Here is a 25,072-nt window from a genome sequence, read left to right as displayed (position 1 = left end):
AAATAGAATCAATGAGCATCTGGAAATCACTAGGCCTGATATTTAGATGCATTTTCAGTGCGTTTCAGATCACAAGTGGCTGCCTGTTTCATTTAGGGATACGGCCATACTGAAATGCTCAAAGTCTCTAAGCCTTAGTTTCTTTTCTGAGATGGTGTTTCCCGTTCCCTCTCAGCTATAGGAAAGCATATATAATCTCCATTCGGTTTTGGCTCACTCCAGGCAAAACTTGATTCCCATTGAGGAAAAAGAGGATACAAAGTAATATCACGTATGCCTTCCACTCTAAATCTTGAGTATCCCAGGTAAAACTTACTCTGGGGTAAAACTCACCAGCAGATTCTTTTTTACCCTTTCCATCATAAATATCTGTCAAGTATTTAAGGAGGTGACCCACAAGAGCAATGCACTAGTTGGGAGTCAGCCTTCTGAGAAAGAAATAAACCTATGAAGCTCAAGGCTACAGCTCAAAATGCATATTTCCTGTTGCCTTAATTTGTAAAAGGAATACAGCACCATCACTTGCTTCGAAGTGGGCTTGACATAAGTCCCGTTTGAAAGTCCCTTTAAGTGGCATTCTGCAGAGGGGCTGATATTTTCTCTGGACTGTGCACACCAGAGGCTTTCAGAATGCTGCACAGATTGCTGCTGAGAGCTCCCATTTACTTGCAAATCCACTCAACTATCAAAAGTGAACCGAGGAGAGGAGCCAGAGTCTTGTAAATAAAAAGAGGTCATTATTGCACTGATGGAACCAACTTGTTCAAATCTTTCCACCAAACCAGTGAATTCTCCCAGCCCCCTTTCAATGTGCTTCTCAGTTTGAAAGGAAGGAGCAGACCAATTGGGTGACTTGCCCAATGCCACAAAATGTGCCCACCACCAGGGTTTGGAATGAGCAAAGTCTGGCTCTCAGGCTTTTCCCTGAGTCGCCCTATATCTCTTTGGGACTGACTACAAGGATATCAAATTTGCTGTAAAGGGGAGGGGAGTAGGACAAGAACAAGAAAAAAAAAGAAATAGAGAGCTCATACAATGATATTATTTTTATAGTCGAATCATATGTGACATCTGCCCATTATGATTTGCTCAGTAGATGGACAAAACTAAGAACTTCATTATTAGGATTGCAAATGAGAACTGATCGTCAGTCCTGGAAGAGACTGGAGGACTGCCAGCCCTGGAGTCTTTGAAAAGAGAAAAAAAAGAGAGCTGATGGTCTTTGCCTGTAGCCCTTCCTTGGCTTGAGCCAACCATGTCAAAGGCAAGCAGTTGAGCTCTGTAAGTGGAGAAGGAAAGTAACTCACAATGTCAGGAGTCCTCAAAGGACAGATGGGGGCTGATAAGTACATCACCCTGAGGTGCCCAATACTCCAAAAACATTGACCTCATTCATTAAATGAAAAGGAATTATCATGCCTCCACCCTAGTAATTCACCAAGATGGTTTGACAGTCTAAGTCTCACATTCTTTGACGGGTTCTTTCTAGCCCTTGAGATCAAAGTACCTTGGATCAAAGTACCTTGGACAGATACTGGTCTTCCATTGGTCTGCCTGGGGCTGAATCTGAACCTTGAATGGAGAGACCAATGGAAGCCACGCTGACCTTCACTTAGCTGCCTAGTAGGCTTGAATTCTCATTGTGAGCGTAGTCTGAGGGATGGCTTCTCGCAGCATGTCTGTGACCTAGGCCTGGGGTTGAAATGTTCGCTGATTGTCCATCAGCTGCTGTGTGTCAGGCCTTCTGATTAACCTGGCTGAGCTTGGACTTGGCAGCAATTATTTTTCTCTTTTACCCAAGTCTTTCAGTTCACGTTTGGGAAATTTAACAAAGATGATCATTTCCAGTATGACTAAATCAATGTAGAGCTAGAATTAGGATCACGTAGTAGACACTGCAGAAATAGTCCAGGGAGTAGCAGAAGAGCAATATAGGTCCCCCATGCTAGGGTGTGTACACTGGGTACTGGAATAATGGTCTTGTTCATCATGATGACACAGCACGTGCAGTGCCACCTTTGGACTCAGTACCCAAGGCCTCATTTGGTGTCCTGTGCTTTAGAGGTCTCAACTCTGTCTTGATCTGCTCTGATCTTTAACTCAGATGAGTGAGGTATCTGTAATCTGGAGGGATATGCCTACTCCTCACATGCACACCGTTCCTTTTAGGCCCCTTTCCCGAGCCCCAGGGACCAGAAGTTTCAGCCCAAAAAGTCCAAGATTCTTTCCCAAGACCCGCCTATGATATTTTTCCAGATTTATTCTTAAGTAGTACCAGTGAGTACTTTGGGTGGAGATGGGTGATAGAAATCGGAAGTATTGTAGAAGCAGGCTGGATGTCCACATGCTTGTGCATAATGTGCTTTTTATGATGTAGGTCAGACCTTCCACATCTGCCCCAACCTAGGTGCCCATGCAGACCAGGGCATGCAAAATCTCATCTTTCCTGAAATACTTTCTCACTCTTTGAAGTTAGTCTGTCAGTTCTCATGAGTTCAAATGCCAGCTTCCTGCTAATGACACCTTAATTGAATTTGCTTTTTTTCTGCTGGAATCTAGAATACCACTTCATACTCCCTTTTACAAGTATCTCAGTCTTACGATGGTTAAAACAGATTTGCAATTTTTCTCCTTAAACTTTGCATTCCTCTCTCATTGCCTCCCCACTCTTAGTAAGAGCATCGCCATCCACCTATGCTCAAGCTAAAGGGCCCGGGATCATTAATCCCTCCCTTTATCCTCCATGTCAAATCCATGAGCAGATTTGCTTTCTTCTTCCTCAATGCTCTTTTCTTGCCCCTCTCCGCCACCATCTCTGCCTCAGGCCTGGATAACCTGGGTAACTTCCTAAATAACTGGCCTCTGCTCTCATTATAGACCTACAGCCTACTCCTCCCCTACAGAGAAGGGTGCTCTTCTTCCCGTGACCTTCCCCCGTGTGAAGAGGGAACTGGCTTTGCCCTTGCCTGCCTCTCCCTCTGTAACTCCTGTGGGTCCTCTTCCTTCTCTGTCACTGTCTCATCAGCCAGAGTTTCAACTCCACAGACACGTCATGCTTGTCCATGCTTTGCATGTGTGGAAGTCTCTGTGTGCGTGATTTCTATCCAAACATCGCTTCCCCAGCAAGCCTTCCTTGAGCCCTCTACCGAAAGATGGTCCCCATGCCCACCTGTATTTATTGTGCTTCTTGGCTGCTTATTTAGTCCCTACATAGGACTTCGTGCATTCAAAATTATCATTTAAAACAATCTGATTGTCCATCATATTGATGCAGAAGCTCTGGAAGAGCAAGCAATTGTAGGTCTGTCTTGTCCACAACTCTCTGTACATAGAAGAGCCAAAAAAACTCCACCAAAAATTTGTACATTTAATAATCAAATTCAGTGGAACAGCTGGACATGAAGTCAGCACTCAGAAATCAATAGCTTTCTATATACAAATTCACCGAGAGAGAAATTAGGGAAACAGCATCTTTCACAATAGCATCCAAAAAAATGAAACACCTGGTGATCAATTCAATGAAGGAAGTGAAAGACCTTTACATTGAAAACTACAGTACTCTGGAAAAAAAGAGATTGAAGAGGATACCAGAAAATGGAAAGATATCCTTTTTTCTTGGCTAGGAAAAACCAATATAGTGAAAATGGCTATATTCCAAAATTCTTATATATATTTAATGCAGTCCTGATCAAAATACCAATAGTACATCTCACAGAATTAGAAGAAATAATCCAAAAATTCATATAGAACAGCAAAAAACAAAGGGCAACAAAGTCAAGGCTGGAGGCATCATAATCCCTGATTTGAAATTATACTATAAAGTTACTGTGATAAAAACAGCATGGTACTGGAAAAAACAACAGAATCAAGGATCAAGGGAACAGATTAGAAGATGAAAAAACAATTCCAAACATACTCAGCTAATTGATCTTTGATAAAGGAGCCAAATACCTTCACTGGAAGAAAGATAGCCTCTTCAATAAACGGTGCTGGAAAAACTGGCTTTTCACATTCCAAAGTTTAAAAGTAAACCCTATGTTTCACCATGCACAAAACTAAAATTGAAATGGATCAAAGGTCTAAATTTTAAAGTAGAAACACTAAATCTGAGGAAGATAGAGTAGGTAGAATTTTTAAAGACATTTGTAAGCAAAAACTTTCTGAACAAAATTCTGATTGCTCAGGAAATATCACAAAGGATCAAAAACTGGGATCTCATCTTATTAAAAAGCTTTTGTACCACAAAAGAAATCATCAACAGAGTGAAGAGACAACTCACAGAATAGAAAATAATTTTTGTCAGCTGTTTCTCAGATGAAGGACTAATATCTAGAATATATAAAGAACTAAAAAAATAGACACCCCAGTTTAAAAATCCAACCCAAAAATGGGCATCTGAAATGACTAGTCACTTCTCAGATGAAGCAGTACATGTGGGAAATAAATACATGGAAAAATGTTCAGCATCCTGGTCATTCAAGAGATGCAAATTAAAACAATGCTGAGATTCCATCTCACTCCAAAGAGTGGTTATTATCATGAAATCAACCAAAAACAAATGCTGGCTGGGATGTGGGGGAAAAGGGATTCTTTTCTGCTGTTGGTGGAAGTATACACTGGCACAACCACCATGGAAATCAGTGTGGAGATGCCTCAAAAACTTAGAGTTCCATTTAACCCAGCTATTCCCCTTCTGGGTATCTTCCCAAAAGAATTAAAAGCAGCAAACCACAGCAATATATGCAACCTATGTTTATAGTAGCACAACTTAGAGTAGATAAATCTTAGCAACAGTCCAAATGTCCATCAACTATAAATGGATAAAGATGTGATTTTTTTTATACAGCAGAGTACTATTCTGTCATAGAGAAGGATAAGCTTGAGACATTTCTAGCTAAATGAAAGCACCTTGAGACCATATTCTTCAGTAAAATAAATTGGACACGTGTTCAAATCCTGAGTTGTTTCTCTGGTGTGAGAAGCTGAAAGTGTAGACAAGGGCCAAAATATATAATACATATTGGGAACCGGGAATAAAATGTTCAAATGGGGAAAGCAACAAAAGAGGGAAGAGAGGGAAAGGAAGAAAGGGGGAAAATAAAAAGAGAATAGAAGGGGGCTGGGGATTTAGCTCAGCGGCATGAGTGCCTGCCTTGTAAAGCAAGCAGTTGTGAGTTCGATCCCTGGTACCGATAAAAAGGAAAAAGACAAAAAAAAGAGAGAATAGAAGAAAAAAATGGAAACAGCATTTTTGTAAATAAAGAGAGGAAGAGGGGTTGAAGGAAGGAGAGGGAGATAGGGAAAAAAATCAAAGGTTTCCTTAACACAGGGGTGAAGCTTCCCAAGGGCAGGGACCTGTGTTCCCTGAGGCATGTGAAGTTCCTGGAATCAGGTGTCTGTCACATGTTAGGTGTTCAATAAATGTTTGCTGGGGAAAAAAATTCCGTCTGTTCTGATCCCTTTTGCTGGTTTCTAGACCCCTCTGTATATGTTTTCAAAGAGCTCCTTGTAGTTTAGTTCTGTAGAAAAAATTTAAACCCTAAGCTGAGGAACAGCCCTGCATCTCAGCTGCTGAGAAAAATGTCCCCACCCCGGGTGCAACAGGTTATGGCTCTGTCGTGGGGACAGACACATCCTTGGAGCTCCCTGTGGGGCTGCTTGGGCACAGAAATCACACAGATCCGCTGTGTCTGGGGTGAGTTTTCATCGCTTTGTTTTCTTGTGTGCTCAGTGGCTTGTTCCTAACCCGTGGCCAATCACCACACTGCCAGATGGTGCGAAAGATTTACCGGAATTTCGTTTTCAAATAAACCACAAGCTTGGATGAGCTAATGTTGTTCCACATAAAAAAGCCACAAAATTGGACAAATTAACGTTGTTTCAAGAAAAGAAACTTGTCCAAGCCATCAGCTCTGCTCTTCTCAAAGGGGTCTGATGGCTGTACGAATCAAGAGCTGGGGACGGTGTCATTCCTAACCAAGGCCACCACACCAGCGGATGGGTGGGGAGGGTGCACTCTCTCCCTGACTGCTGCCACCACAGAACGCCCTTTATTCCTCTGCCCAACTGAATTGTTTCTGTCAGGTTTATTTCAGATACACCAGGCACCCAAGGATGGCCGCAGCCCCTGCCAGCACCTGGGCAGCACAGACCCTCTCTAACCATAAACAGGCTGCCTGTGTGCTCGGGTATCACACAAGTGGGTCCCCAGAGCTATGACAAAGGTCACTTTTGAACCATGACTACTGGAAGTGGTCGAGGCAGGCCCTGCCCTCCACAGCAGTGGCAGTACAGCCTTGTGCAGTATCCCCGAGATTGGAATCCTGGATTTTACCCCTTCACCCCTGTGGGACCATGAACAGGCAAGAACCTGAAGAATACAGATTTCTCATCCTGAAGAATGGATAGTTACAAAGGTAAAATTGAGCTAACGCATCAAATCCTTCTGCAGTGCATGGTAAATGCTCCCCAAAATGTGGGCCCAGCATGGGGCCATGATCGGGGTGTGATGGTGTCAGGTGTGTGGCTGCTCCCACTCTTTGGTCACTTGTCTCACCCATCTGGTCCTAAAGGGCTGTCTCAGAGGGGTATCATGTGCCTTCTGTGGTCAGCTGAGTTGAACAGGAAATCAAGCCATTTAGCTCAGGGCAAAAGAGCCCATGAATTAAAAAATGATTTAATTTTTCCTCTTACTTTTTCTCGACCGACACCAGAACAGATGCCTTCTGAATGTTACATCCAACCAGAGTTATGTGACTTTACCCCCCTTCTATTAGTTTATATGAACAATGCATGTAAAGATACTCTAAAACATGTCAAGGATCTGGGGTGAGGACTTTACCTGCTACATGGGGTAAGGAAATCTGGAATTTTCTTGTACAGGATTCATTCCAAGGAGTTGCTCATTGTCACCAAAATACCTGCCATTTACTTAACACTTTCTAAGCTTGCTATATTTCATTTTGTTCAAGTTTCACTATAAATTTATGATATTTCTCCTGTTTTATAAGTGAAAATACTAAAGAAAAACTTTACTAGTTGTAAAAAGGCCATATTTGGTCAATCAGATGACTTGTTCATGTCTCACAAACATTTTTCTAGCTAGAAGGCTCTGGAGATGAAAATTAGGCTAACATTAATTGATGGCAAAGATGATGGTAGTGACGATGATGATGATGATGATGATGATGATGATGATAGGTTAAAAAAACCCAAAATATTCCTAAATGCTTTATAAGATTTACTGCAGTCTCACAACCACTCTTCAGGACACTGGTTCTTGTTGCCTCATTTCATAGCTGAATGAACCAAGCAGAGAAGCTAATTATACGCCAGACTCACAGGGATGTTGGTAGATAACAGAGGAGAGATTAATTCATGTATGCTGAAGGTGGCAGGTTTTCTTTGAATTTTTGCATGAAATTCATATATGTTAACTAGAAAAATTCAAAGAATAAAAATTTGAGGAGGAAAAGAAATGTATTATGTTCCATTGTTGTGGCTTTCCAAGATTGGAACACGAGGCATAAATGGATTAAAAGTAGACAGTGGATCTTGACCTCTGTGCTAAGCAGGGCTCCCAGGCAGGGCTCAGCTCCCCACTTGCACAATGAAGACAGTTTCCTGTATTGCTCATCAGGCAAGTTGCCCTGACTTTCTTACAGTATCTACCACACCAGCAGTCTTCAAACTTTTTGGCATCAGTGTCTGGTTTCATGGAAGACGGTTTTTCCAGGGATGGAAAAGGTAGTGATTTCAGGATGATTCAAGTGCATTTCACTTACTGTGTGCTCCATTTCTATTTTTATTACATTAGTTTCTCCTAAGAAGCGTGCAACCTCGATCCCCTATGTGCAATGCACAGTAGGGTTCATACTCCTATGAGAACCTTAATGCCGCTGCTGCTGATCTGACTGGGCAGAGCTCAGGCAGCAATGCCAGCAATGGAGAGCAGCTGTGAATACCATCGTCTCCCTGGTGGCTCACCTCCTACAGTGCGGCCCAGTGCTTAACGGGCCACATGTTAGTATTGGCTGTGGCTTAGGGTTTGGGGACGCCTGTACTGCAACATAAAGCAGACCCACCAACTCCACATGAGGCCCTGCATGCACACTAGGGTGTGGGAAGGGATTTGCTGAGGGTAGTGAACAGTAGCTACCAGCAGGGCACCTTAAAGGGCATGGCGGGCGGGCAAGAGGGAGAAACGAGGAAGTATTTGCTGATGTAGAAAGCCCATCAATTTTGACTAAATTTCTTGGAAACACGAAAAGATATAGGCGATTTCTATTTCATCTTATTACAGGACCTGCTTTTGTTTAGTTTGGTTGTGATTTTGCTCATTTATTTTTATCTCAGAACACGACCAATAAAATAATCTTTTTCTCTCACGTTCTCTGTGACTGAAACTAAACCTTCGACTTCTCAGTTGATATAAACAATGCTCCTTTTTTCGCCCCTCAGATTTGTTTCATTTTTCAGTGTTCATATGAGATTTGCAGAAAGCGCTGCTCACTTTGAATACTCCTAGATTCTGGTTGGGGCCTGGAAAAGGGCCACAGTCACTCCAGATAAGAAAACCCCTGGCAAGTTAACCACAGCCCAAAGGAAACAGTGAATCTCTTCACAAAGTGCCCAGCTGGGCTGCAATATCCCCTCTCTCCCAGTCCCTTCTAGCCTAGGGGCCCAAATTTGAGAGCTACCCTCAACTCGGCCCCACCAGGCTCTGACTCACACTTATCAAACTTTACTAGAAGTTCTGGATGAAGCAACACAGGGCAGAAACTCACTGTTTCTACTCCCTAACTCTGACCATGACTCATTATTCAGCAAACACCAAATGGTTCCACATCCTCCTCCTGAGAAGGAGGTACCGGACCCGTTACATAAGCACCAGTCTACAGCTGCTCTCTGTAATTGAAAGTGAAGCGCTCCTGACTGACTAGAGGCCCTGCTGGAGTGGCATGACTCTTTCTTCACCCCTAGATACTGATCTTTACGAGGAGAGAAATCCTCTCCAGGAGAGCACCCCCAAACCTGGGGTGTGCTGGGGGGTTTGTTTTCTTTCTGTACTGTAGGCCTGATGTTTGGAAGAGCTTGTATTTTCTGCCTGGTTAAAACCCAGGCCTTCTTCCAGAGTGTCTCTGATCTTATCTCCTGATGAGCTGGAGCTGCATGAGGCAGGATCTGCCTGGCGTGCAGAGCTGAGGAGGAAATGTGGCATGGGGTGTCTGTGCCCAGGGACCCACCCAAGAAGGACCACCCAGGAAGCATCATTCAGGGAAGGATTTGCAAGGGCTGTTTCTGTAACATATTCAGTGCTGTGACTGTAGAAAACAGGGTCAAGTTGCAAAGCCCAGAGTAAAAGAGACAGTTATTTGTTTGGTTGAGGGACAGAAGTGACTTTAAATGACTGTGAAAAACACAAGAGGGGCGAGAAGAGATCGGCTCTGGGTTCAGTAGTCCTGTCTTCCTTTCCAGCCTACATTACCAGGGAATTATTTTTAAGGATTAGTGGGAAGCAAAACAAATTCTGAACCTCCAATTCGGGTTCACACAGAGGCCTAATTGTAAACACCACAGGAAGTCCAGGCTCAGGAGGAGACGTTGTCTTCCGGAATGCTGTACCCAGGGGACTGGGGTCAGTGTACCACACCTGGCTTCTTAGACAAGACCACAACCCTCTTTAACTGGGCTTCAGGATGTGTTTTGGCAGAGCTGGGAGCAGCCATTAGGGGAGGAGCTGTGAGTGAGGGAATCCATGGGTGTGCAGCTTGGCAATGTGACTGTCTCCAAGGACAATGTTCCAGGAAACAGTCCCCAACACCCCAGGAACTAAGATGCCAGAAAGGCCAGTGAAACTGGGCAAACTGGGCCATTTTTGTAAGGACATGGAATGGTATTATTTGGCTACACAAATGAAGTATGCTACCATGAGGATATGGTACCAGATTCCCGGCCTTCCTGACAGGCACAGACATGGTACTCTGAGATGTCCCTGTGCCCCAGTTCATATGTTGGACTCTTAATCCTCACAGTACCACAGGCGCAAAGCCTCTCAAGACATAATTGAGTTACAATGAGATCTTAAAGTGGTCCTAATCCAATATGGCAGGGTCTTTGTGAGGAAAAAAGGTATTTTATGGGGAAAAAAAAAATAGAAGAGGCAATCATTTGCAAGTCAAGGAGACAGACTTCAAAAGAACCAGGCCACCAGATACCTTGACCTTAGACTTTCAGCCTCTAGAACTATGAAAATGTGAGTTTAGTTTCTGTTGTTCAAGCCATCAGTCTATGGTATCTTGTTACGGACTAGACCTTGAGGTGCGGTGATCCTGTCCTCCCCTGACTTGGAGTCTTTAGCTTTTCTTCACATTTCAAAACCTGTGTCGCTTACAGGTAGCTCTCAAAGGACAAGTGATGGCACACAGGAAGAAAGCGCTTGCTTCCTTCCCCTGTACAGTCCCACAGCGTAAAGGGATATGAAGGCTAACTTCCTGACTGTCTTCAGGAAAAAATAGAAATAAAAACAAGGCTTGGCGAAAAGAAGGTTATACATCGCCCCACGGCTCTTGTCAGGAAGCACAGTCACATAGGCCTTCCCCTGTAGGACCTTGTGAGTGGCACTGTGTGGACAGCCTGTGACAACCTGAGAAGATGTTCTCTGAGCCCCGCTTTAGGAGGTCAGGCCTTCATCAAACCCTGCACAGCTGGAAAATTGCCAAAACAGAAGTTTCTGTACACGCCCGCAATGCCTCAAGGGAAATGCAACGGTCTCAGTAGATACTTCTGGAAGGAATCCTGAAACACAGGGATAGCTGCTTGGTCACTGGCTTTGGCAGAGTTTAATTTTATCTTCTGTCTTCTGTGAGGCAGGTATCAGATCCCAGAATCAAGAACCTCTGAAGGATTAATGATGAGAATCCCTACCACGGCGACTGTCTAATTGCCCCAAGTTTACTCTTTTCTAAACATCCAGAAATCTGGAATTTTAATTGGATATTCTGATTTCAATTCCTTCCTTAAAAATCTCTTTTAATGAAATACGCTTGGGTTTCTGGCTGAGTTGCTGAGTTCAAGGTGCCTGTCAGAGCGACCCCAAGTCCTTCTCCCTTCTCCAAAGCATGCACGTAGGAAGATATGGACATTGGGGCACTGGGGGCCAGCTCTCAGGACAGTCCTCAGAGCTCACTCTGCTCACCCCTGGGGCTGAGAGAAGCTTGGCGTCCCCTAATTTCACTGGAGATTAAATTTAAAACAGAGAAGCATGAAAAAAGAAAGAGCACGCGTAGCAGTTCCCAGATGAAATACCTTTTCGAGGGAAAATTATACCCTAAACCCATCGGTACTGACTACATCCTGCCATAAATGCCTCATAAACTTGGAGCTTGGGCGCCGCCCCTGAAAATGCTGTGCTCTCCCACGCGCTGACGGCAGGTCTGGCCTCCTGCCAGGGAGATCAGTTGCAAGGCTGGAAACTCCCAGATTTAAAACAATGTCTGGGTGTTTTCTGCTTCCTGAGAGTCTGAAGGACTATCAAAAGTTTATAAACTTGCTGTTGCATTTGACTTCTCTCACTGTATGCACCTCACGGTGTTTGCCTCATCTGTCTCTATTGTCACACCTGTTATAAGCGTGCCATAAGGACAAGGAAGGGGCTATCTGGGAGCTCAGGGAGCCAAATGAAGTGATTGCTTCACGTCTGTTGTCTGCTGCAGAGCAGTGGGCATGGGTACTGCGTAGGACATCAGTTTTCCCACCCTTCACATAGAGGGCATGGTCTCTGCTTTCTAGGAGTTTATAAGCTAAGAATCCAGTTAGAAAATTAGTCATTCCTCCAATTATGCATCTCTAAGATGTCTTTTTCTCATTCACCATCTCCTGTGGCTTTCTCTATCCTCCTTCCCCTTTCTGCCTCTTCCTCTTCCTTCTCCTGGTTCTCCTTTATTGGACACCCCTCAACATCCAGGGCAGCATACGTTGACCTTTCATTTTCCTCAAGGGCAAGGGGCGGGGGAAGTAATTTGCATTTGTCTTTGAGGGAATCTTCCCTTCCTAACACAACTTCTCTTTGCTAAAGTTGGCTGTGGGGAGGACGTGACTATCATGAAAGGAAGGCATGCAAGAAAAGCTCATTAAAAAGTATTTGCGAGCAGGGATGAGGAGAGGTGACCACAAATACGATGAAACACAGAATTCCAGAGCTGGAGGAGGACTTTGGATACTTGTAAAGATTCTCTCATTTTGCAAGTAAGAGAAATGACACCCAGGAAAGTTGGTAATTTATATAAGGGAGTAATCATTAAAGGACCTGGATTCAGCTCTTCCTATTTCCTGTGTCAAAACCAGTGTCTCCTAAATGCAAAATAAACAATTATATTGGATGGAGCATCCCAGAAGTGTTACTCTGACCTGTTGTCTGTCAACCATGTCTGTATAAATGAGTAACATTAGAGTGCAGAACACAGACAGCATTGAGTTAGGAGTCCTGGGACATGCCTCTGATGATCCAAGCATCCTCGAAGGAGACATTTCAGAAGAACAATCTAGACTAGCACCATCCTGTAGAATTAGAACTCAAACTACACACATGAGCCATTCTGTACAATTTCGAATTTTCTAGTAGTTCTATTTTAAAGTGAAAGAAGTACAATTAATTTTAATGATCTATTTTATTTAACTAACCTATCCAAAATATTACCAGCTCAACCCGTCCTCAACAAAAATGTGCTGAGACAGTTTACATTCTTTGTTTTGTCTCATGCCAAGTTTTCAGAATTCTCTACACCTTTTATATTTACAGAATGCTTCTGTTCAGATGAATCATTTCAGATACTGACTTGCCCCATGTGACTAAGGCTACCACGTTGTATAGGAAAGATCTAGACCTGCTTAGAATCCTAGAAAAGTATTAGAGGGGCTCGGTGAGTGAGTGTGTGTGTGTGTGTGTGTGTGTGTGTGTGTGTGTGTACATGTGTTGGATGGATTTGAATGGAGTGGAAATGGCCAACTCAAGATCATCTTCTACTCCATGTCAGACACTTTCAGAATTAGCTGCTGTTTAAATATTGGACTATAGTGTATGATCTTGTTAGAAGATGTTCATAGCTAAGTAACAAAAATTAAAAACCCTTGCAGAGCATAATCTGCGAATCACACTAACGCCAGTCTAGACTCTGGCAGAGGAAAAAAACAGTCACCTGCCCGGAAAGAGAGGACCAGGTGACAAGCACAGGAGTGGCCCCACACTTCAAATGGTTGTAAATGACACAGTAAATTAGCTACAAATGACTTCCTCCTACGGGTCAGGTTAATGGGTAACAGCTTGCATTATCAGGCTTTGTCTGGTGGAGCTGATGTGAAGCCTTTCTTTTTTCCACCGGCCAAAGTGTCTGGAATCTGGAGTGACTGATGCAGAGGACAGGCTTTCTGAGAACACAGGTCTTACTCCTGAAGCATACTAGCATGAAGATTATGCTAGCATAAATACATCCTCAGCCTAGGAGGTTCTATATGTGACTCTAAGCATCTTCCTTGCTGTCTCCACTTCAAACTGTACCGTAAAAGAAAATAAAATGCCTCAAGCCACAAAACAGCTGCAAGATTTCAATGGCTCTATCAGCAGAGGATGCAGTTGTTGGAGGTTATCTTTAAACTCAGCTGCTGGCCAGCACCGCCCACTCACTTCCATTGGGCCTGGCCAGTGTGAGGGGATCTTGTGCTTGTGGTCCATGAGAACCCAACTGTTCAGGAAAGGCATGTATTTGTTCATTGTTTGCATGTTATTAAGTAGCCCTCCTGAGTCCAGTTAGAATATGGCCCCTACCCTCCCACAACTTCAAAACATTATGGTAAAATGAAGATAGCCTCCTTATCAGTTAGCTAGAGATTCCTAGAGTCTTAGACAAGGAAGTGATGAGCAAAATATATAGCAGTCCCTGAAATGTTTACACTGCCAAGGAGATAATTAAAAGTATACCTTCCCATTTCCTACTGTCTAATTCTTTTATTTCTCTCTGATTTGTGATATATAGATCTTTGGTTGTACACTATGATATTAGGATATAATAAGAAATACAGATTTTGGTGTGATATTATGATATAATAAGAAATGTAGACTTTGGTCTTTGGTCCCTATTGCTGACCAGAACTCTTGGAAACAGCTTTTAGAATTTCCTAACAGATAAAAGTAATAAAGGTCTTTTGTTATTCATAACAAGCTTCTTTGAACCATACTTGAGTTTGTATTAATCAAGCGATTTTTAGAAAACTCCTCAAGATGGGGGACTGGTTGCCAGGGGAACTAGCCAACCTAACCAACCGTGTGCTTTGAGGATTGGAACTTTAAACACCGCCTCCAACTTCCCACAAGTGGAAAGAGATTGAGTCAATCACCAATGGCCAGTGATGTAACCGCTCATACTAACATAATGGAGCCTTCACTAAAACCCAAAGAGATCTGGTTTGGAGACTTCTGAGTTGCTAAATGTGTGAGGTGCTGGGTTGGTGGTATCCCTGAGAGGGCTGAGAAGTTTCACATTCTTTCTTGCGTATCTTGTCCTGTACGTCTCTTCATCTGGCCAATCAGTGCTATCTTTCAATATACTATGTATAATAAACCCGTGACCCTGGGTTCTGTACATGACTTGTAGGAATGATGGAAATCATAAGTTACCTGTGGACCAAATACTCCTGTCATCTGAAGTTGGGAACAGTCTTTGTGAGTAAACCCTTAAGCCAAGGGGTCTTCACTAACTCTGGACAGATTTCAAGCTTCCGTTCAACTCTAGGACATCTGTCTAGTATCCACAGAGAATTGGAGACGTGCTTGGGATGGAAAAACAAATCCACATATTTTGATAGCCAGAAATGAGACATGGAGTGCCATGAGTGTCAGTACAATGAAAAAGCTTTGTTTTCCTGATACAGGTTCAAACAAATCTGCAGATGTTTCTCCAGGTGGAAGGGACGGTACCGTCCAAGAGTGATGGCCCCTTCGTGTGCCAGACATACCTACACGTTTCCCATGACACATTGCTTCATTGAATTTCACAACAACCGCTGTCAGGACACATGATTTACGGAAGAGGAAGCAATCTCAGTGAAATGAGACAATGAACATCAGGTGAAAATGGGGTCAGAACTTAACCTAAAGGGCTATCCAAACCCAGGTGCCTTATACTTAGGAATCTAGTGCCGTTTTAGAGGTGACCCAATTTCTGCACTTAATATCGCTGTAGAAATTCTTTGGCCATCATGGTAGAAGAAAGTACTGGTAAATAGGTTCTATTCAACATTTATTAATTTAGGAAGAGGTAGTAATTAAATGACATACGTTTAGGTTTGGTGAACACAGAGATAGTAAATATTATTGGTCTGGATCAACCTCTTTTTCTTAAGCCCATTTCTTCCTTATTTACAACCAATGCCTCAGACTTAAGTCTTAATTTTGTATGAAAAACAATCAAGACAAGTGATTTGATAAGATATTTTTCTATTAAGTAGATAAATTCTATTACACCTTAAAAACTTTTCTGATTAGCTATACCCAGTCCTATACTGAACAACTTACTTTTCTTGAAAAAAAAAAAAAGTAAAGTTTAGATTTCCCAGGAAAAGCCTATTACAAATATCATGGCCCAAGGGATTTAATCTCCGGTCTCTCACAGCTCAGACTTCCTGACCCAAATGTGTTATCTAAGCGAACCAGCTGGAAAGCACATGGGCCTCTCAGTATGTCTTCTAAGAGGGGCCTCCTGGGAAGCCAAGGTTTTCTAGCCAAGGTTTTCTAATCTATTCAAGTAACAAGACTAGAATAATGGGATGACCTATGGTTGAGCTAAAGTTTGGGATAAGTCCCACTTTCCAGGATGGTCATGTCATACCGCTCTTCTTCAAGCTGGTCTCTCTGACTTTGTGGCCCCTCCCCCATTTTGTTGATAATTAGACGCAATTAGAAGGGATCTTCTACAGATCTCTCCCACCTCTCCCTCACAGATACATCTGTGTCCATGTAACTCCGTATATCCTGCCTTCTCTCCATTGGTTAGAGATGAACCACCTACTTCTGAGCAAAAACCCTCTATTGTATAATCTTATGTCAACTACCCATTGACTGTTGAATCCCCTCTGTCCTGCATCAGTGTTTTACCTTTTCTCCTGGACATTTCTAGCTCATTAATATGCTAATATTTGCTTCATCTGGAATCAAAGCAAATCCCCCACCCCATGGTAGCCTCTGGCTGTTGCCACATTTCATTTTATAGAAAAGGCCTCAAAAGAAGCATCTTATTTATCATCTCTTATTTTCTTCCCCTTGATCCCATTACACATGAACTTTCACATCTGCTAGTCAACAAAACAGCATTTTTCATAGTAAACAAAACATAAATTCTTTTGTCTCTTGCTTGAAACATCTGTAGCATTTAACATAATTGCTCATTTTCTCCTCTTCCAACAATGTCTTCCCTTGGCTTCCAGGATGCCAAGCTCTTGAGGCACTGCTCTGCCTTCTTGGAGAGTTTAGCCTCCATGCTCTTGTATTTCAACTTTGCATGGCTTCACGTTTAGTACGTGGTCCTCCCCTCTCCTGGATCTATACCGCTTTATAGATCTCACCGAGTTCCATGGCTTTAAAATCTTATCTTTCCATTGAGGACCACCAAATGTGTATCTCTAGCGCACACCACTCCCTAACACAACACTCCTATGACCAGCTGCCTGCCTGACATCTCCGGGAAGTTGCTTTACTCCTCTCTACTATGAATCAACCTGCTTGAAGTAACTTGAACCTCCTCTTTACGGTACCCTCCCTTTTAAATAAATGTCAGTTCCACCCCTCTAGTCTCTCGGAGACAAAACATTGATGGCAGGAAAAGAGCATAAAACTAATGCCTATCTTTTAAGTTTTTGCACAGATTAAATGATCAGTATTTGCCAAGAACTTGGAACAGTGCCTGGCATATAATGAGTCCTGCTAAAACTCTTGTTAAATTATTAAAATAATCATTTGAGGATTTTTTGCTTTCTCTCATATACTATTCTTAATCACCAGTTAATCTTACGGAATTTTCCTTCAAAATATGCACAAAATATTGTCACTTCTTGTCTCCCCGGCTAACACCTTGAAGTGACTCACCGTCACCTCTTGCCTGGATGACTGCAATAGTGTCTCAACCAGTCTCCCTGCTTCTGCCTCTGCCCTCCTGAACTCAGTATCGACACGGGAGCTAGAGGGATCCTGGGAACAGAAGTCAGATCATGGCACTTGTTAGCTCAGAATGTCTCACTGGCTCCCGCCCCACTCAGCGCAAAATCTAAACCCAAAGTCCTCACGTCGTGCCAGACACCTCTCCTCCGGCTCTCTGGACTTCTCTCCACCATGAACCCCTCCATCATATGGCTCTAATCTTGCCCTCCTGTCCCTTCCCTGAATGTACCAACAGTGCTTCTGCCCAGAGTCCCTTGCGTGTTCCGTTTTATCTACCTGAGTTGCTTTTTCCCAAGTTCGTAGCATAATTTCCTATCATTTCTCCCAGCTACATTCAAATGTAATCCTGTTAGAAAAGCCTTGGTTTTTTACTTCCCTTATGATGATGACTCTCACCTTTACCACACCCAATTTTTCCCTTTTTTCCTGCTTTTCAGGATTTTCAAAGTCCTCTTAGACAAAATATTATTTTTATTGGTACCAGGGATTGAACTCACGACCATGCGCTTGCAAGGCAGATGTTTATGCCACTAAGCTAAATAAATCCCCAGCCCCTCTTAGACAAAATATTAACCTTTCTAAGTCTATTGCTTACTTCTCTCCCAATACAATGTTAAGTAGACTTCTTGCATGCTGCTGTATGTCAGAAAAGAAATTCTGAACCTTGAGATGTTTCCTATTCAACTTTCAGTGCGGAAAAGGGAAAAAGAAATTTCTCCCATGGATGTGAGTTGTCTATATCTGATAACTGTCCTCTCCACTTTGTGATTGCCCAGCTGTTTACCTCATGTGACTGTCTCTCTCCCAAACTACTTTGAAGTCATTCTGGACAGCAACCAAGCTACGTGTGCCAAATATACCATCTTGTGGCTCAAGGGTACAGTGTGATAAAGACACAGAAGTGAGAAAATGAGTGCAAAAGACTTTTTTGAAGAAAATAAGATAATTAGTCATGGCGGTGACATGCAACAACTTGAATGCTTAGGCATGGGTTGTACAGCAGCCCGTGGTATGTGATTAATTTTTAAAACTCAATTGAGTATTGATAAAGTAACACTAATGAGCTGTGTGTCAAAGAGAACATAACAAACACACAGTTCTTGCCTATGGCAACTTTTACCAATAAGATTTAAATATATTAATCATTCATTATTTTTATAATAGCTACACTGAGGTATCATTTACCTCATATTAAATGTTGGGAGTATTCAATGAAATCATTATAGTAAATTTATAGAATTGTACAAATGTCACCAAATATACAGCCTGAAGAAGTTTTCTTCTACTCTTAGCTTGGAAGGGAGGATTTTAATCAAGAATGGACATTAGATTTTGTCAAATTTGAGTGGATGTCAGGTTTTCATTATCTATTAAGATGATCATATCATATTTTTTATATTTTAGATTAATTTTTCAGATCTTAAGCCAACTTTGCATTCCTGACATAAATCTTAATTTGCTTTGGTATATAGTTTATTTTAGGTGTTCATGGGTTTAATTTGCAAATATTGTGGCAATGATTATTGTATTTGTATTTGTGATGGTTATTAATCTGCATTTTTCTCTACTTCCTGACAGAATCCTTGAAGGACTGAAATTTCTTTAAACATTACATAGAATTTACTAGTGAAGCTATTTGGGCCTGGGCTAGTCTTTAAGAGAGTTTTAATTTAATTTTAAATTTATCTTTTATAGGTCTATTCAGATTTTTTCTATTTCTTCCTGAGTTTGGTATATTGTGATATTTTGAGCATTAGTTCATTTTTTCTAAGTTGTGTAAGTGGTTGGCATAGTTATTCATAATATTCCTTTATAATCCCCTGCATTTCTGGAGGGCTTCTAGTTATGTCCCGATTTCAGTCCTAATTTTAATCATTCATATCTTTTTTCTTTTTATTTTTTTCTTGGTCAATTTAGCTAACAGTTTCTCAGTTTTCTTGGTCATTAAAAACTTTGCTTTTTTCCTATATTTTTAAAGTGAAAGGTTAGATTATTGATTGGAAGCTTTCTTCTTTTTCTTACAGTTATTTAAAACCACAAATATTCAGGCTGGAGACTTAGCTCAGGGTTAGGAAGCTTCACTAGCATGTTCAAAGCTCTGGATTTAATTCCCCAATGCTGCAAAAACAGATGAAAAATCTTAAATTTCCTTGTAAGCATTGATTTGACTGCATCACTTAACTTCTGTTATGTCTTTGTTTCATTTAGTTAAAATATTTAGTAATTTCTCTTGTAATTGCTTCTTGAATCATAGAATGTGTTGTTTTATCTCCCAGCATTGAGGATTCTTCCTTTTTTTCTTCTCTCTGTTACTGACATCCAGTTCTGTTGTGACTGGAAATGTATCTTACACGATCTCGATTCTTATTAATTTACTGAAACTTACTTTATGCAACAGCATTCAGTCTATCAGGTTCTTTTGTGTGTGCTTGCAAAGACTGGATTCTGCAGTTACTGGGTGGTATTTTTACGTTAGATTGGTGTTGTGGTTTGTATGGGGATGTCCCCCCTCCAAAACTTCATGCATGCATAGCTGAGGGTTTGAGAGACAACTGGATCATGAGTGTGATACTCATCAGTGGATTAGTCCACTGATGAATTTATTGCTAAGTGTGATTTTGGAGATGAAGCCTGGTCGGAGAAGATTAGTCACTGGCAGCATTGGGGAGAAAGGTACATCTCCTTTTCTCCTCCTTTGATCAGTCTCTGCTTCCTACCACCACCCCATGAGCTCTTTCTTTTAGGGCCAGTTCTCTGCCTTCACCCTGCCTTGGAGGCAGCCAGCTATGGACTGAAACCTTTACAAACTGTGAGCCAGAATCACTTCTTTTCCGCATATATTGTTTCTCAGTCACAAGCAAGTAACTAAGACACCAAATCCGTATCAGCTAAGGTTCACTAGAGAAACACATTTAATGTTTAAAAATATACGCTATAGAGAAGATTTATCAGTGGCTGCCTGCAGATTCAGGGATGGAAGAATACAGAAGTGCTGCCTGTATGTGAGAGAGCCGGAGGGTCCAGTTGAAAGGCCTGGAACATGCTGGAAGCCCACAGCTGGATGTCCAAAGGCACTAGGGAAATCTGGGGCTCCTCCAAACTATGGAAGCATAGCTTCTTCTTTCCCTTTTTATTCCATCTAAACTATCAGCCTATTGGCTGGTGCCACCCACATTCAGGGTAGGTCTTCCCCTTCTGTAAGTCAGCCATCTATTTAGACGTACCTAGAACTGTGCTAACGTACTTCTCTAGGCATATTTTATTCAAGTCGATACCACCAGTATCACAGATGAATTGATTTACAGTGTTGTCAAGTCCCATATCCTTGATAATTTTTTTATCTATTATTTCCATCAAGTAATGAGAACAGTATAGAAATCCTCAGTTGAAATTGTTGTTCTGTAAAACCCTCTTACATTTCTTTAATGTTTCTTGCATTTGGGGCCTCTGTTTTAAAGTTCACTTGCATTAATCATTATTCTCTCTTGCTGTGTCATGACATGGAAGTGTCATCATTTTTCATTTTTAAGATCATAATGTCCCAGCTTTCTAGGCATTGGCTCAACTTCTTCACAGCTCAAACAGACATAATAATATTGATGGGTCTAAGGACCTGAAATTGCAAAATATGACCATAGAAGATCAAAAATGCCACTACAAAACATGCTTCTTCAGCAAATTGACGATTTTGAGTTGGTTATTCGAAGAAACTGAAGACACAGATGCAGCTCTAAAATATTGTCATTTGTAAGAGAAATTTATCTTTAGAATGGAAATCTCTACTTGCAAGGCTCTTGCCTCTCCTCTGTCCCACAAAAGGACAATAACTTATAGAGACTCCTGCAAAGAAGACATCAATTCACATCTGCTAACATATTTTACCTTTGTTTAATGTGCTTTCCCTGGTCATCTTCTTATACCTAACTGGGCCTTTCCCCATGTCCACATTTCTTTATTTCAGAAAATGACAGTATTTAAGGTTACACTTTTTCTTTGAGATCTACTCTGGAAATTCTCTGTGTTTCCTATATGAATGGATGAGATATTCATGTTAGTAATCTTCGATTTGTTTTGTTCTTTCTAATCTACCTTTCGATATGGGGAGTCCCATTTAAGGATTATTAAAGTTAGAGAGACAATTACCTTTTCTCCCCTACAATAACCTCCATGTTAGTCTATTGAAACAATGAACAAGCAACATAGGAAAGCTTGAGCACAGTGCTAAGCATTAGAAACTGCTCAGTTAGGGTTGAGCTTCTTTTTATCTCTGCTCTTTTATAGTAAGAGATGTAAATACAAAGTTAGCTTTGAAAACAATACTAACAAGAGCAATTTCTCCTATGACTTTTGCTTCTGGTAAATATTGTTACACACCCTGGGAAAATGGCGGAAAGGGCACCAGGTTTCCCAGAATTCAGCAGCATAGATTTATTTTCATTGCTATAAGCTGCTGGACAGCTAACACCATATCACCTTATTAGTTTTGGTACAGTGTATCTTTCAATAAATAAGAAATAAATATGTCAGACTTTCTTGGGCAACTTCTAAATTTCCTAAGTCTTGCTAGAAGTATCAAGTGATGAAACTTGGAACAGAATGAGGAAACATTTGTCATATAAGTTAAAGAAATTAGAAATTAAGATTAAATAACATTCAACCCTTCAGATTCAGGAAAGTACTTCTGATGGGGCAGGAGTTAACCGATAGAAGTCAGCAAGAGCTGAGCACTGCTTTTAAATGTGTGTTTGTCATCCATGTATGTATTTATAGTTACTATATTTATGTTTATATGCTTTTTCTTGTGAATTTTATATTCTATTTAAAAATGATTCTGTTTGAATGAGTTAATTAAAAACTAGAAGAGTCTTGGTGCACTTCTCTCTCTGTCTCTGTTTCTGTCTGTCTCTGTCTCTGTCTCTGTCTCTGTCTCTGTCTCTGTCTGTCTCTCATTCATGGCACCAGGGACTGAACACGGGGCCTCTCACATACTAAGCACAAGTACATTGTACTCAATCACTGAGCTGTACTCTCAAGCCTAACTGTGGCTCTTGACTAAGGAACAGTTTTTTTATTATGTACTAGGGTCCATGCATGGAGCTAATAGGAGCTTGTACCTATAAGGGATTATTAGCTATGTTCTGTTACCGGCATTCTGAAGGTGACTATACCAGGGTTCTAAAACCTTAATAGCTTAATTTTTGGTCATCTAGTTGTTTACCTAAATTTTCACAGTGACAGAATGGTGGAGTGTTTTCAGTAGTAGAATTCAGGAGTATTTTCCGTCCGAGTTGGTCATCTTCCTCTCAGGACAATCTCTATCTGTGATTAGCATACTGATGGAATTTTCCAGGACCGTGAACTTCATACAAGTGTCATGGATTTATTTTGACTGATAAATAGAGGGGGAAAGTGTTCAAGTATTTGCCGGACCATTCCAGGTTCAATGCTGAACCTGTGATTATATGGTCTTCTCCTCTTCCATGTCCACCTCCTTGGTGTTGGTTGTGAGGACACATTGTGGTCTTACCCAAATAACCCTCAATCTTCTACCTAATCACATCTGCAAAGTTGCTTTCTAACATCAGATAATAGTGATGAGATCCAAGAATTAGAATATGGACCTTTGGGGGACTAATATCTAGTGTAACATCATTTCTTCTTTTGGTTTCTTATTGAACTAGATTCCAATGCCTGTCTAAATTAAGGAAATACCTCCGAGGTAAAAATGAAATTTTAACATTTAACTTATTTAAGGCAACGGAAGCGTTGTGAAAATAAAATATATGGGGTGAGACGTGTCCATATTTCTTCTATTTTATGTGCATTCTCTAAATTTTATTTAACATTTGAGTTCTTGTTAAGCTGTTTTAAAATGGTCCATGTTTCATTGTGTCTCGAAGTCAGCAAAGAATAAATATGTGACTGAGCAAAAATGTATCTATAAGTAATTCATATTTTCATGCATTCTTTGTTAATAACCACTCTGTTCAAATCCAACATAGGTTTCTTCAGACAGAAAAAATCTCTGTTTTGTAAGAAGGAATATGTTTACTATTTGTACGTATTTACTTTAAACAACTAGGAAGTCTGGGTACGAAGCCTGTTTAATTTATAGAGTGCGGGAATGCCTGTAATCACTAGGCGTTTAAAACTCCATCCTTGTACAAGAGTAACACTGTGTAATGTTAGACTACACATAATCACAGAATTCATAATAAAACCATCCTCCGTTTTCTCTCGGATTTTCCTCTCTTTCTCTTGAAGTTTCTCTAAAGGAAACAGGAGGAGAGAGTCACGCAGAAGTATTTGAAGAAGTTTCATGGTCCACATTACCAAAATATTTACTTTGCTCTGTCTTTTCATTGAGTGGGTCCTCCGGGGTGCCTTCCATGTCCGGGGACAAAGACAGACCATTGTGGCTCAGCAGAGGGTCCAAACTGAGGGTTCTTGTCTGGATCTCACAGGGAGGCCTGGATGCTCTGCGCAAACATGGATACACCGCACCACATGTAAATTACTGGGTTTCGGTTCCTAAAACCAAGTCATGCCTTCTCTTAATGGATGCATCAGGGAGGGCTGGAGGGAGCTTAGTGAAAAAACTACCCTGTTTTTTTTTCTTTCTGGTAGTGTCCCTGTTCCAGCCACGACAAAACGTCTTAAAGGCTGGCTTTGAAAGGTCAGTGTCCAGTACGACATGTGGGCCAAGCAGTATTAGCTTCAGGTATTGGCTTCCTGTGTGCCTTATTTGTCCAGTCTATCTCTTCTTTTTTGTATGTCTGAGAAATTGTTAGTCCTTTAACTGTCAGATTTGAAGTAAAAGCCAATTGTAAAAATGTAAAATATTTTCACAGCCTAAATTGAGATTCTCCCTCACTGGCTCAGTATCCTTCTCCGGGTGAGTGTGTATGTGTGGGCCGCGTGTGGAAATGACCTTTACTGCTGACAAACACTGCTGTGGTGCCGAGCTACTGACTGCGGCCTTCAGCCCTCCTGGGATCTGACCAGCACTGACCACGGCCTTCACATTGGGTAGCCGCCCGCGCCTCTGACGCTGATCAAGCCATCCCTGCCTTCTGTTGACGTCTCCCATTGCCCTGACCTCACACGCTGGCATTTGTATCTTTCGCTCTTTCTGCCTGGGATGCTTCGTCTCACACCATTTCCTGGCTGTCTCCTACTATTCAGGCTCCAGTTTAAATGGCACAACCAGCAAGAGATCTTCCTTTGCCATCCTTTCCAGGGCTTCCCTGTCCTCCACTCTCCCCCCATAAGAAAAATAATTTTGTTTTCGAGTCAGAATCTTGCTACACTGCTGAAGCTGGTCTGAAACTCAGTATCCTCCTGCGTCAGCATCTGGAGTAGACAGCATTTTAGCAGGGAGAGGTCAGATGTCGGGGCTGAGATTTATGGTTTCTTTTCTTTACTTGGATTCAACCCATGGCCTCATGCATGTTAGGCAAGCATTCTACCACTGGACTACATCTCTAAGTCTTTTTCTTTTTGATTTTGAGGTAGGGTCTTGCTAAGTTCCCCAGGCTGACCTTGAACTTCCATTTTCATGCCCAGTCTCCATAGTACCTAGGATTCCAAGTGCACCACGTATACCAGAAATGATGTTCTTCAGACTGTGTACCCACTATTCAAAATCTTCCATTTGTGTTTCTCTGTTTTCATTGTCTGTCTCCCGCACTTGGGTGCAAACTGGCCTGCTTCACTGGTCTCCATGCATCCAGATGTTAGGGTGGTAGCTAACACAAATCAGTAAACATCAGTGAAGTAGTGAATCTTATGCATTTCTTTTCTTGATTGCTCTCATCTTTTATCCTGTGACTAAAAGGGAGGGTGTTTTGGAGAAGCTCAGAACAT

General features: G+C 41.6%; 1 pseudogene; it reads right to left on the bottom strand.

Annotated features, from left to right (window-relative positions):
- LOC100723822 (glutathione S-transferase 3, mitochondrial-like) overlaps window positions 1–24,296 on the bottom strand; it is a 61,144-nt pseudogene extending 36,848 nt beyond the window's left edge.
- Window positions 24,297–25,072: the final 776 nt, after the last annotated feature.

Source organism: Cavia porcellus, unplaced genomic scaffold (genome assembly GCF_034190915.1).
Source record: "Cavia porcellus strain 051 isolate PalLab524CR breed Dunkin Hartley unplaced genomic scaffold, mCavPor4.1 scaffold_27, whole genome shotgun sequence".
NCBI classification, from domain to species: Eukaryota; Metazoa; Chordata; class Mammalia; order Rodentia; family Caviidae; genus Cavia; species Cavia porcellus.
This window is presented reverse-complemented; position numbering and strand designations above follow the sequence as displayed.